At 45.3% G+C, this 11,453-nt stretch overlaps 1 long non-coding RNA gene across 15 annotated transcripts in view; it reads right to left on the bottom strand.

Moving 5' to 3' along the window:
* Positions 1-9,388: 9,388 nt before the first annotated feature.
* The window catches only part of LOC102152574, a 133,689-nt gene continuing 131,624 nt past the window's right edge, over positions 9,389-11,453 (bottom strand). For 5 of the 15 annotated variants that reach the window (XR_005366532.1, XR_005366538.1, XR_005366533.1 and 2 more), the window contains one exon: positions 9,395-10,918. This is a non-coding gene — a long non-coding RNA (uncharacterized LOC102152574). Of the gene's footprint in view, positions 10,919-11,453 lie in introns of all 15 variants that reach the window. The other 10 variants (XR_005366534.1, XR_005366537.1, XR_005366541.1 and 7 more) reach the window with 6 other exon arrangements.

Here is an 11,453-nt window from a genome sequence, read left to right as displayed (position 1 = left end):
ATGTTTCTCTGGTCTTCCTATGTATTATTTAATTTAAAGCTCACAACATCCTTGTGAGACAAGTACTGCCATTATCCTAATTTGACAAGTGAGGATGCACCAAAAACTTGCCTAAGTTCAAACAGCCAATAAGTAGAAAAACGAGGATTTGAACCCAGGCACTCTGGTCCAGAGCCACTATATTGACCACTGCTTGTCATAGGCGATTTATAGAGACAGAAGCTCAAAGATTCACTTATTAGCTAGAACTCAGTACAGAGTAAAGACCAAGTCTTGGGGATAGGGCAGAAATCTGTATGTCGGAGCCAGAACGTAAGTTCAGTGAGGTATTGACATTTAAAGACAACTTAATATTCACCCCAGCATGTCAGGCTAGCCTCCCAAAAGTCTCCTGACTCAGGTCAGGAACTGGTCCTGGACATGCAGACAAAGCTAGGCAGGCCTGAGGAAGGTAAGGCTGGGAGCTGAACCATATGGATCTTAAATCATAAAGATCTTAAAGGTCCCCTCACTCCAGAGGGCTCTTTGGGGTCTAGCAGCAAATGTCATGACTTTCTAAGACAGAGAGAAGACAAACATAAAACACTCAAGTGGCATCTGATTCAATGCAAACCATAAGTTTTCTTATCAAATTCAAGAAGGCAAACATAACTAAAATCATCATCCTTAACTCTCACTGTTTTAGAAGTCTTAGCCAGAAGGCAAAAGTAAGTAGGCAGAGAGAGAAAGAAAGAGAGAGAGAGAGAGAGAGGAGGTATAAAAAAAGAGGAAGGGAAATTTAAAATGGTAACAAACTAAAAAAAATAAATATAAATAAAAATAAAAAAATAAAAAATAAATAAAATGGTAACAAACTGTATATGATACACCACATGTGAGTGAAGGCTGAGCTACTTAGCCTCCATGTGTCATCTGTGCCCCGAACCCTCCGTCATCACCATCCAAAGTAGTTCCCTGTTGATCTGTACTGAGGTGGTCACAAATGTCCTGTGATAACTAGGAGTGACATCTGGTCTCTGCCTAACACACACACACACACACACACACACACACACGCCTATAGTCTCTCATCTAAATGATGTGACCAAATCTGAAGAAGCAATCTGTCACTTCAGAAGCTCATTCAGCCAAACAGTGCTGGCTAAAAGCAATTCCTTCTTTACCATGGCACCCAAAAGAAGTTTCCTTGTTGCACTATTTACGTTTAATTACAGTCTTCAGTAGCTAAATGTGGAAATATGGGGAGCTTTATTAGTCACATTTCTAGTTAAATATTATCATATTCCTGAGTTTTATTCTAGTAATAGTTCTAAAATTAGATTGCTTAATAACAATAATGAATGTGCCTTTCTTCTAAATACAGATTAGTAATCTCAGGCTGAGAGCATGCTAAATTAAGAGCTGCAGTGCATTGTAAATTTGGAAGCTCTCCTCAAGAGCTCCTACCAAGTAAACCTAATCTTTCTTCCTCAGGATGGAATATTCCTTCCTCTTGACCCAGACCTTCCCCTTCCGGGATGCTGATTTGCACGGAGAGCAGCCAATTTCATTTCCCTGAGCCGGCCCACACGGGACCATGGGTAGGAGTGAACTGCCCTCTTTCTGCAGAGCATCCTGTACGTCAAACTATTGTAATCCAGAGTGTTTGTGTATGTGTGTGTGTGTGTATCTGTGTTTGGGGTGGGATGTGGGGCACTGCCTGAGTTGAGAGAAAGCCTCTTTCATCCAACTACCTGCAGGTTACCAGCTGGAATAGCAGACAGAAGCAAAACATGTACTTACGTCACATCAAGAGAAGGAAAGAAAAGGCAAGCTGCTTAAAAGAGGGAGGTGGGAACACCTTTTCAGGGACTTTGGGGAAAAAAATACATTCAAAACTCACCAAATGATTGAAATGGAAGGATAACAGTGAATTATTTTCAAAGAAATAACATTTCTGCTTTTTTATGATTTTTGTATCAAGGTAGATGTGTTTGCAAATAGAAATAGATTCCAATCCTCTCAAGTGTGAAAGGAATGCATGTGATGGGCTCAGTACATCTTCACAATGAGAATCCTAATCCAGTGCTCCCTGCTGAACCTGGCATAGCATTGCTGCCCGCCACCCCCCATGAGCCCTGACATCCTGCCTCATGGTGAGAGTCAGGCTGAGCCTAAGTGAGGTTACGGTGGCTTTAGATCAGGTTCTGTGTTTTTCCTCGCGTGTTCTTACACTTGGAAGGCAAGCCTTCACCTCTGCGGGGGACGTCACAGAGATTTTGGAGAACTGCTGTGTATGTTTTTACACTTAACATACGAGAGGCACCAAGAAGCAACGGAACAGTCACCAAGCTTGGAGTCTGGGGATCTGAATTTGGGGCCAAGCTCTGCCATTTCGTGGACCTGTGGCTTTGGACAAGTCATGCAATCTTTCCTCCAATGCAGAATCGTGCCCAGTCTACTGCAACGCTTTTGTGAGGCTCGCATGATAGGCAGCACACAAAGGTAATTTGCAAATGGTAAAGCATCATATTAACACAAAATACTGCTCTCATTATGACTATTATTGTTGATTGTGGCTATTCATTCACTAGCTTTTCCCAACACTCCCCATACTAAATATATGGAGCTCTATGGTGAACGTTCAGTTAGGACTTGTTGATGTGCTAACATAGAAGTATTTGGGACTTCTATTCTCTATGAGGAAGATGTATGAGGTTTAGTCTGGAGCTCCCAAGAGCTAAACATGTGAACGTGACCACAACAAAGAAGTCAGCAAAATTAGAAGGCTCAATGAGAGGGTTTCTGGGATCTCTTCCAGTTCATATAGTCTGTAGTTCCTCTCTCCTCTTCATTCATACCATCCCAACCCTGTGAAACCTGACTTTGCCACCACTGTCCCTTGGCTTCTCCCTCATGCCTCTCTATATGTTGTCCTAAAGCACGCTTTCTTCTTTGCTTTCCTCCCTAGGGTCTAACCCGAGGCTTAGCTATGAATCAAGGGATGTGTATACCTCAAAATGTATGAATAGAAACAATGCTATAACAGTGAAATACTCTTTGGCGAACAATGCGAATGCTTCCCTTTCTGTAGGCAGGTAGGTAGGGATGGATGGTTGAAGCAGACACAGGTAGGTTCAGAGATCTTGGAAATGGTCCTGAACATTGGAGGATAGCATGCTATATTTCACATAAATACGTTTAATGCTCTATGCCCTCCTGATAACACCACATCATAGGACAAATGGTGGATTCCATTCAGGCTTAGCCCCTTTAGCTGAGTAAATCTTGATGAGTTATACAGCTCATTCACTCAACACATAGTTAATGACGAAATGTGCCAGTCAGTGCTTTATGCAATAAAGGTGTATTGGTAGGGAGCGCCTGGCTGGCTCAGTCAATAGAGCATACAACTCTTGATCTGAGGGTTGTAAGTTGGAGCCTCACGTTGGGTGGAGAGATTACTTAAAAACAAAACAAACAAAACAAAATCCTTAAAAAATTGTTAAAAATTAAGATTAAGGGGATAAAAAAGATATAATGGTGGACACAAACAGGTATGGCCCCTCCCCCATGGAGCTTACATCCTAAACAGCATTACAGTCTTTAATCAGAGAATCCTACAAATGAATTTACAGCTACAGTAAGAGCTACAGAGAAGAGGGGCACTGTGCTAACACAGTGAACGATACAAGAAAACTGATGTGGTCACAGTGGATCAAGGAAGTCTTATCTCAAGATGGTGTGATGGGGCTGGCATTGAAAGGCAAAGTAGGAATTCTGGGGCCAATGAAGATTTGGGGGTGGGGGTGAGGCAGCAAGGACATTCCAGCAGAAGGAACAAGTCCAAAATGCCCACTGAGGCTTAGTTAAGCAAACCACAGGAACGTCTGTGTGATGGAAGAGCAGAGCATGAGGAACAGGCATGAACTGGGGAGAGACAGGGAGGCCAGCAGAACATGGAGGCTGGGTGAAGGATCTTGGTCTTCACCTGAAGAGCAGGCCAAAGTCATTCAAGTGCTAGAAGCTGGTGATGGCATAATTGGATTTGCATTCTGAAAAGATCCTCCAGCTGCTGTGGAGCAAATAAGTTCAAGAAAGTCAAGGGTGCCCTGCTGGTGATGGGCTAAGTCGGGATCCCAGACCAAGGTTGGAGATGACAGAGGTGCAGGCCCTCATACATCACCATGCTGACTACCTGTGCACAATTTTGGAAGGGTTGAGTCCTAAGCACCTCTGAGATCCAATTGAGATGTCAAGAAGGCAACTGGATATAAAAATCTAAGGCCAAGAGGAAAGGTCAGGGCTGACAAGAAGATTTGGAACTAGAGCTAACAAATGAACCATGAGACCTAGCCAGGAATGAGGTTATCTCATGAGAGAATGGAGAGGAAGAATAATCTCAGAACCCTCATTTCTTTGGCTATAAAATAGGAATTGTAGCAGCTATTTCACAGAACTTTTGTAGCTGAGCTGTAGCAGGCAGGCAATAAAAATTCAGATGTATTCTGATAGCATTAAGAAAAATAAAAAATTAGCCAGTTGCAAAGCAATTTACAGGATGAGCCCATTTTTAAAATTATTTTTAGAAGCGTATTTTAAGTTCTAGAAAGACAGACTAGGACTTTACTTTGCATTTATGAACGAGGGCTGTCAGGTGATCGGGTGAGGACAAAGGATGTAAATTTTCTTTTTTTTTTTTTTTTAAGATTTTATTTATTGATTTGAGAAAGAGAAAGAGAGAGAGAACCAGTGGTAGGAAGGAGCAAAGGGAGAGGGAGACAGAAGCAGACTCCTTGCTGGGCAGGAAGCCCGACGTGGGACTCCATCCCAGGACCCCAGGATCATGACCTGAGCCGAAGGCAGACTTTTAATGGACTGAGCCCCTGAGCCTCCCAGAAGCCCCAAGTGATGTAAATGTCTTGTGGTCCTCGATCATTCCTCAATTGCCTGCAGGGAACACGCATTCTTTCTATCGTGAGAAAATAAAATGTCTCACTGTTTCAATTACATGAAAGCACTTTTCCAACATTAGAGCCAAAGATGACGAAACAGCCTGAAACAGCAGGCTGTGAGGGTGGCCTGGGTCTAGCACATGTGGCTGAGAGGCTTTGTTTGAGGCCAGTTTGTTTCCAGGTCTCCGCCACAGACACAGAGAGGTGAAATCCTGGCATCCGACCCACTGACTGTTTCGGTCTCAGCTGACCTGGCTGGCTTTCCATGGCATACACAGCCTGAGAACCACTGGCCTTGCCAAGCCCTTTGTCTGCAGTTGTCCACAAAGAATGGCCACAGCGCAGAGGTCCTCAGAGGCCTGGAAAATCCACACCTGATGGCCACACACAAGTGAAGTCTTTGTAGCTGTGCCTAAAATCCGGTTGCTTCCTTCTCTTCTAACCAATAGTCTGGAAGCTTACAATTAGGTTACATCCACGCTAGCATGCTCAGGGTGAGCGTGCTGTCAGGGAACGTGACCCTGAGCATACGAGGGATAACAATGCTTGTCTCTCTGCTTAGCTCTCCCCGGCCTTTGGCCTAAGTGAGGAAGGACCCACAGGCACTTGTGGATAAATGCTGTCCGGTGTGATGGAAGGATCTCTATTGTGGTTGTCAGGAAACCTAGAATGTGGCTCTAATCGCACAGGAATCATCTGCATGACCCTGACCAAGTGCCTTGACTTCTTTCTCTCTTTGTTTTGTTTTAAAAGATTTTATTTATTTATTTGAGAGAGAGAGGGAGAGAGCACAGAGGGAGAGGAAGAGAGAGAAGCAGGATCCCAGCTGAGCAGAGAGCCCCCTGTGGGACTCCATCCCAGGACTCTGAGATCCTGAGCCGAAGGCGGATGCTTAACTGACTGAGCCACCCAGGTACCCCTCTCTCTTAGTTTTTATCTGTAAAATGAAAACCATTCTCTCTGGAAGATCTCATGCAATACATAGGCTGAATCCACATGCTGACCAGCAAATAATTTATAAAACACATTCATTTGAGTGTTTGGGAGCAGGCTGACAAGGAACACCCTACTACAATACTACCTCCCACACCACCTAAGACACCACCTCCAATCACCACCCCCAGTCAGTCTTCAACATATTCCCTTCCTCCACTTTCTCCAAAATGCTGATAGCTATCAGAAAGTATTTTTTCCTTTAAAGATTTATTTATTTATTCATGAGACATGAATAAATTCATGAGACATGAATGAGGCAGACATTTATTCAGAGACATTTATTCATGAGACGTGAATGAGGCAGAGATACAGGCAGAGGGAGAAGCAGGCTTCTCATGGGGAGCCCGATGTGGGACACAATCCCAGGACCCCGGGATCACAACCTAAGCTGAAGGCAGATGCTTAACCGCTGAGCCATTCAGGCATCCCAGGAAGTATTTTTGTTACACACCTATTTTCTATTTCCCCTCCTACCCAAGAAGGACAGACAGATTGGTTGTGTTTGCTTGAGGTATCCTCATGGCTAAAATCGAGTCTGGTAAACAACAGTGCTTCAAAAAGTGATGAATGAATGATTTTGAATGCCAACAGGTCCTTTTAGGTGATAAGGGTCTTGCAAGTTTCCCAAAATAAAGAGCATGTAGGATTCTGACTAGAGTATTGACACAGAGTCATGGGTTAAACACTGCTCCCCCCCACCCCAAAACCCTTTAGGACATTAAGCCTTGATGCATTGAGAGAAGAGATGCACACAGTGGGTACAAAGACCAGGGATCAGAAGACCTGGTCTTGGTTCACTTACTAAAACTTAGTAAATCTCTGTGAACCTAGGTCTCTACATCTCTAAAATAGAGGTAACAATAGTACTTGCCTTATAGGATTGGGGTGGGGTTGAATGATTTTATACTGGGCAGGGATGGGGTTGGGGAGTTCTAAGTGGAAAAGCATTATACAAATACAAACTGCTGTCCTATAAAGAACCCAAGGCATTTGATACTGCCAAAATGACAAGGGGATGCCAATACAAAAAAAACGGAGCTAGCTTTGACTTGGACATCCGTGAACAGGAACCAAACTAAATGGGCTGTAGTGTATTCTAGGCCCAAAGAAACAGTCTTTGCAAGTACTGCTGGCACTTTCAAGGAGCTTCCCCCCACCACCTCCTTTTTTTTAATGTTCTAAACACTTACCTGAATCTGTTACCAAAAGATTCATATAAAATGGGCTGGGATACCTTGTTTTCTTCCAGACATTTGCAAATCTTCTTCAGAGGTGTCTGATCTTGGCAAATAATCGATTAACATCAAATTACCAGGATTTTATTTCTGTAACATAAGTAATATAACTAAAGGTGGTTATAGACAATGATGTGTTCCCTGAGCACAGACCATGAACTCATGGACGGCACCTCACAGAACCGTGAGTCACGGGTGGCCGTCCACGGGGTTCAGCAAAGGTTGCCCAAGAGAACCAGCCCTCAGCCATTATGTGCTACTTACACTACAGAAGAGGTATTTCAAAGGAAAAAAAGGGAGCTGATCTGCTATTCCATACGTACCAGAAATGTTAAACTTCAATCATCAGAAAAATATTAGAAAAGCAGACACTTGTAACTACACCAATTGTTTTTTTTTTACACCAATTGTTAAATATGATTTTTTTAAACGTGATCAATATGGCATGTCTCGGTTTCTTTTTTGTTTTGTTTTGTTTTTCCAGATCAAAGAACTCACTAAAAGTACCCTTCTGAGAAACTTAAAAAAAAAAAAAAGACATTTGTGTAAAAAAAAAAAAAAAAAAAGACATTGGTAAATTTGGCCTAAAACATATGTGGTTGAAAGCCCTTGACTTTTGGCCTTTATTTTTTTCTCTCTCTCTCTTTTTCAAGGGAGCTTCAAAGTCAGAGCTTGGTGGCTTTGGCAGGGCCCTGCTTTGAAGACTTGGGAGGAGGGAAGTCAATTAAAAACAGGTCACAGGATGTAGCATTTCAGCTAAACTAGCTGCCGATCTTTATGGATTGGAAGCTCTGAGCCATCAGCCCCAACTTCTTAATTGCGGCAACATAATTAGCAGATCATAACATCGGCTCTTTCGGCAGAAGTTGTGACTGGCGGTGAGTGATTCTGACCCCACTCCCACCCCTTTTTCTGACAAGCATGATTATTGGGAGAAGCGATCAAAGTCCTTACAGGACGCAGTCAGATTATACTCTTTAAACCGAGTCTGGACCACCCTCCCGCCCTGGCTGCACTGCAAATGACCCTCGCGGGCTGCTTGAAAGACACATCAGAGGGCATCCGTATGCAAAACGGTTCCTTGCCCACTGTAATTTCACATAATTGCAGGAGAAAAAAAAAAAGAATTTGTATTATAAGCTGAAAACAATCAAACCAGGAGAAATCCAGAAAGCCCGGCTCTTCACCCAGCGGACTCAAATAAAATTGTGACCTCTTAATTAGAACTGCTGCTGCCATGGCCATTTGTTCCATTCGGATGTGACTCGGGGCCTTGAACTTGAAAGCCTTGTCCCTGTTGTAGCAATCCCTGCTTCCCTCCGCTGACAAGGTTTACTAGCGACGCGGTTGTCCCCTTTAGGAGGTGTGGTCGGTCTCACAGGGTCGTGGGGGTTTTGATTGCTTTTTTTTTTTTTTTTTTTTTTTTTGCTTTGCTCTGCCTGGACTGCCTGGAGTCCTGGGCCGGCCTCCCCCCGCGGTTGGCAGTGTGCTCTGAGCCGCGCCGAGGTGGCCTGGGCCGGGGGCAGGTGGGCTCCCGCAGTGCGCGGGAGCAGGTGCAGCCTCGAGGTCGGGCCCTGCAGCAGGCAGCGCGGGGTGGGGGTGGGGGGGCCGCAGGGGACGTACGGGGGGGCCCTCGGCTGCCCGCAGGTGCCACCCTCCCTGCCGCCCGGACCCCACAGCTCCCGCCCCGGGGGCTTCCTGCATCTGGGCCACACTCGTGGACACCTCCCCCTCCCGACCCCTCCCGGAATGAGAATCAAGGTCAGTGTCCTTTGACCAGTTCAGGAGGCACGGGGCTCATCTGCTGGAGTGCGGGGTACATTTCCTGACTCCTGCGTCATTGATCACAGCCCTTTGAATGAATGACAAGTAAGTAGGCTCCGGTGTGTCTTAGGGGACTTCTCTAAGTGACTTTGGGCTGGGGAGATCCTAGCTGAGCCTCCCCCCCCCCCCATCCGCACCCCTGGTCACCTGCCTCGTGGGGTAGGAGGCCGCCTGTTACTTCCTCCTGATGAAGGGTAAGTCCTTGGCTGAACTGAGAAGATAAGCGCTGGCCCAAGAGTACATTGCGGAGAGAGAAGCAAAGAAGTCCATGCGTGTGCTTCGAGGGAAAGGAAACAAAGTCTGGGCCCTTCTCATGAGCAGTGGCAAACCCCCGTAACCAAATTACGATCTGTAATCAAAATTAGAGACAGTTTATGTGATCCAGTTACTGTCCTGTCATCTGTCGTGGATGCGAGTCCCCGAGGGGCCTAAAGACAACCGTGTTTATTTTCCTTTACATGGCAATGGAGCTAATTACAAAGGCCACAAAATAACATGGAAAAAATGTTCACAAAGCCGTATTATGTGGGAAAAACCAAAAAACAACGCAAAACTCCTGGACGCAATATGAGTACAAGTATGTAAAATCACATCAGTGGTTTGTTCAAATTATTGTTTTTGCTCTGAAACAATATCATCATTGTTCTCCCTTCACGTTGTCGTATTTTTGCCTGTTGATGCCTTCGGTGGCGTTTGGGGTGTCAGTGCATTTATTTCAGTGTGAAGAATACGTTGGTCTGTTGGCCACAGGTCAGCTCCGCTCTGCTCATGGGGCCAAACGACAGGATGGGACAAGGCCGGGCCACAGTCCTTACAAAGTGATTTGAGGCTTGTGGTCACGTGGTGCTCGGTCTCTAATGAAGTCTCGCAGCGGATGTGGGGACTTGTCCTTGGATGCGCTGGGGAGTGACCATGGCAACAGCTCACAAGTCCCCCAGGCTTACTGCTCGCTGTTACACATCTCTGCTGGGCTTGGGGGGGGGCGGCGGGTAGCCAGGCTCAGACAGGGGAACAAAGTCCTTCCCAGTCCTTCCCATGCACACAAGCTCACCTGGCTGCCAGAATAATGCCGAGACTGGGAGGAAGGATGTCATCCCTACATGGCATGAGGAGCTTGTAAAAGCCTGCCAGCTTTAATCAAGGGGCTGCTACTGAGAAAAATGAGACCTGGCCATTCCCTTGGGTAGGGGGGCAGGCCCGTGGTCCTGTACCCAGCTCTGGGTGGCCTATCCACAGTACTCTGTACCCTGCGTTTAGTGTATTTTAAGTGCATTACACTTACACACCCACCCATACATGGTAGCGGAGGCCTCCGTTGTACAGATCGCTTTCCTACTAGGAACTGCTCAGGGTGAGAGACTTGACATTATACAATCCAACAAACGAGAAATGTAACCAGTATATATGCAGCCCAAAGCATTTGCCTTCCCTTTTAGATTTAAAACAAATCATCAGAAAGAAGAAACTGCCAACAAAACCCAAACCAAAGAAATATAAAACTTCTCTTAGAATAGAGAAGAGCTCTGCCTTGTATCCCATGGCAGAAATAGTGTAAAACCCCTGCCGGGGAAGCAGAGTGAGCGAGCTAGTGGCTGGGTGGGTTGTAACAGATTGGGTTTGTTTCAGGAAACTGTTTTCTAACCTCCAACTTCTCTTCATGACATTCCTCCTCTGCCTCGTCTTTGAACTCTCTGACAGAGAGCACTTTACACTCTCACCTTCCAGCACCCTCTACCTCACCAGCAAACGGATGCCTATATGTCAAGCCTAGCAGGACCTGGGACATCATCTGGGTTCCCGGCCGACAGGTGAGGAAGTGAAGGCTCAGAAAGAGTAAGCGACCCCAAGTCCCAAACCACAGCATCTGTTGGCACACCTGGTCTTACTCTCCAACCCAGCCATCTTCCACCACAGCCAGGACGGTACCATCTGTGAACCAGAAGAGAAAAAGAGAAATAGATGGTAAACACTCCCTAAAAAGTGGCAATAAAATAAATAAATGGTATCCAATCAATAGTCATCACTACTACCTAAAAAAAGAAACAGTCAGTAGAAAGAACCCTCCGGTCTTCCCTCCATGTTATTTGCACTGACACGAACCAAGCCTCTTCTGTGCTCTGGGCACTTGACACATATTAATTTAATTCCCACATGGATATCAAAGTTTTTTTTTTTTTTACACTTATTTACTCATGAGAGACCCAGAGAGGGAGGCAGAGACACAGGCAGAGGAAGAGGCAGGTTCCCTGCAAGGAGCCCGATGTGGGACTCGATTCCGGGATCACATCCCGGGCGGAAGGCAGACTCTCAACCACTGAGCCATCCAGGTGCCCCTTTCATTTTTTAATCCAAAAGAACAAGAAAAGGAAGATCCATAATCTTACTATGTAAATAAACACTGTTGCCATTTTGAAAACAAGAGGGATATGTGCACATGTACAGAAAACTTAAACAGACAAAAAAT

Source organism: Canis lupus, chromosome 11, assembly GCF_011100685.1.
Source record: "Canis lupus familiaris isolate Mischka breed German Shepherd chromosome 11, alternate assembly UU_Cfam_GSD_1.0, whole genome shotgun sequence".
In the NCBI taxonomy this organism is placed as follows: Eukaryota; Metazoa; Chordata; class Mammalia; order Carnivora; family Canidae; genus Canis; species Canis lupus.
This window is presented reverse-complemented; position numbering and strand designations above follow the sequence as displayed.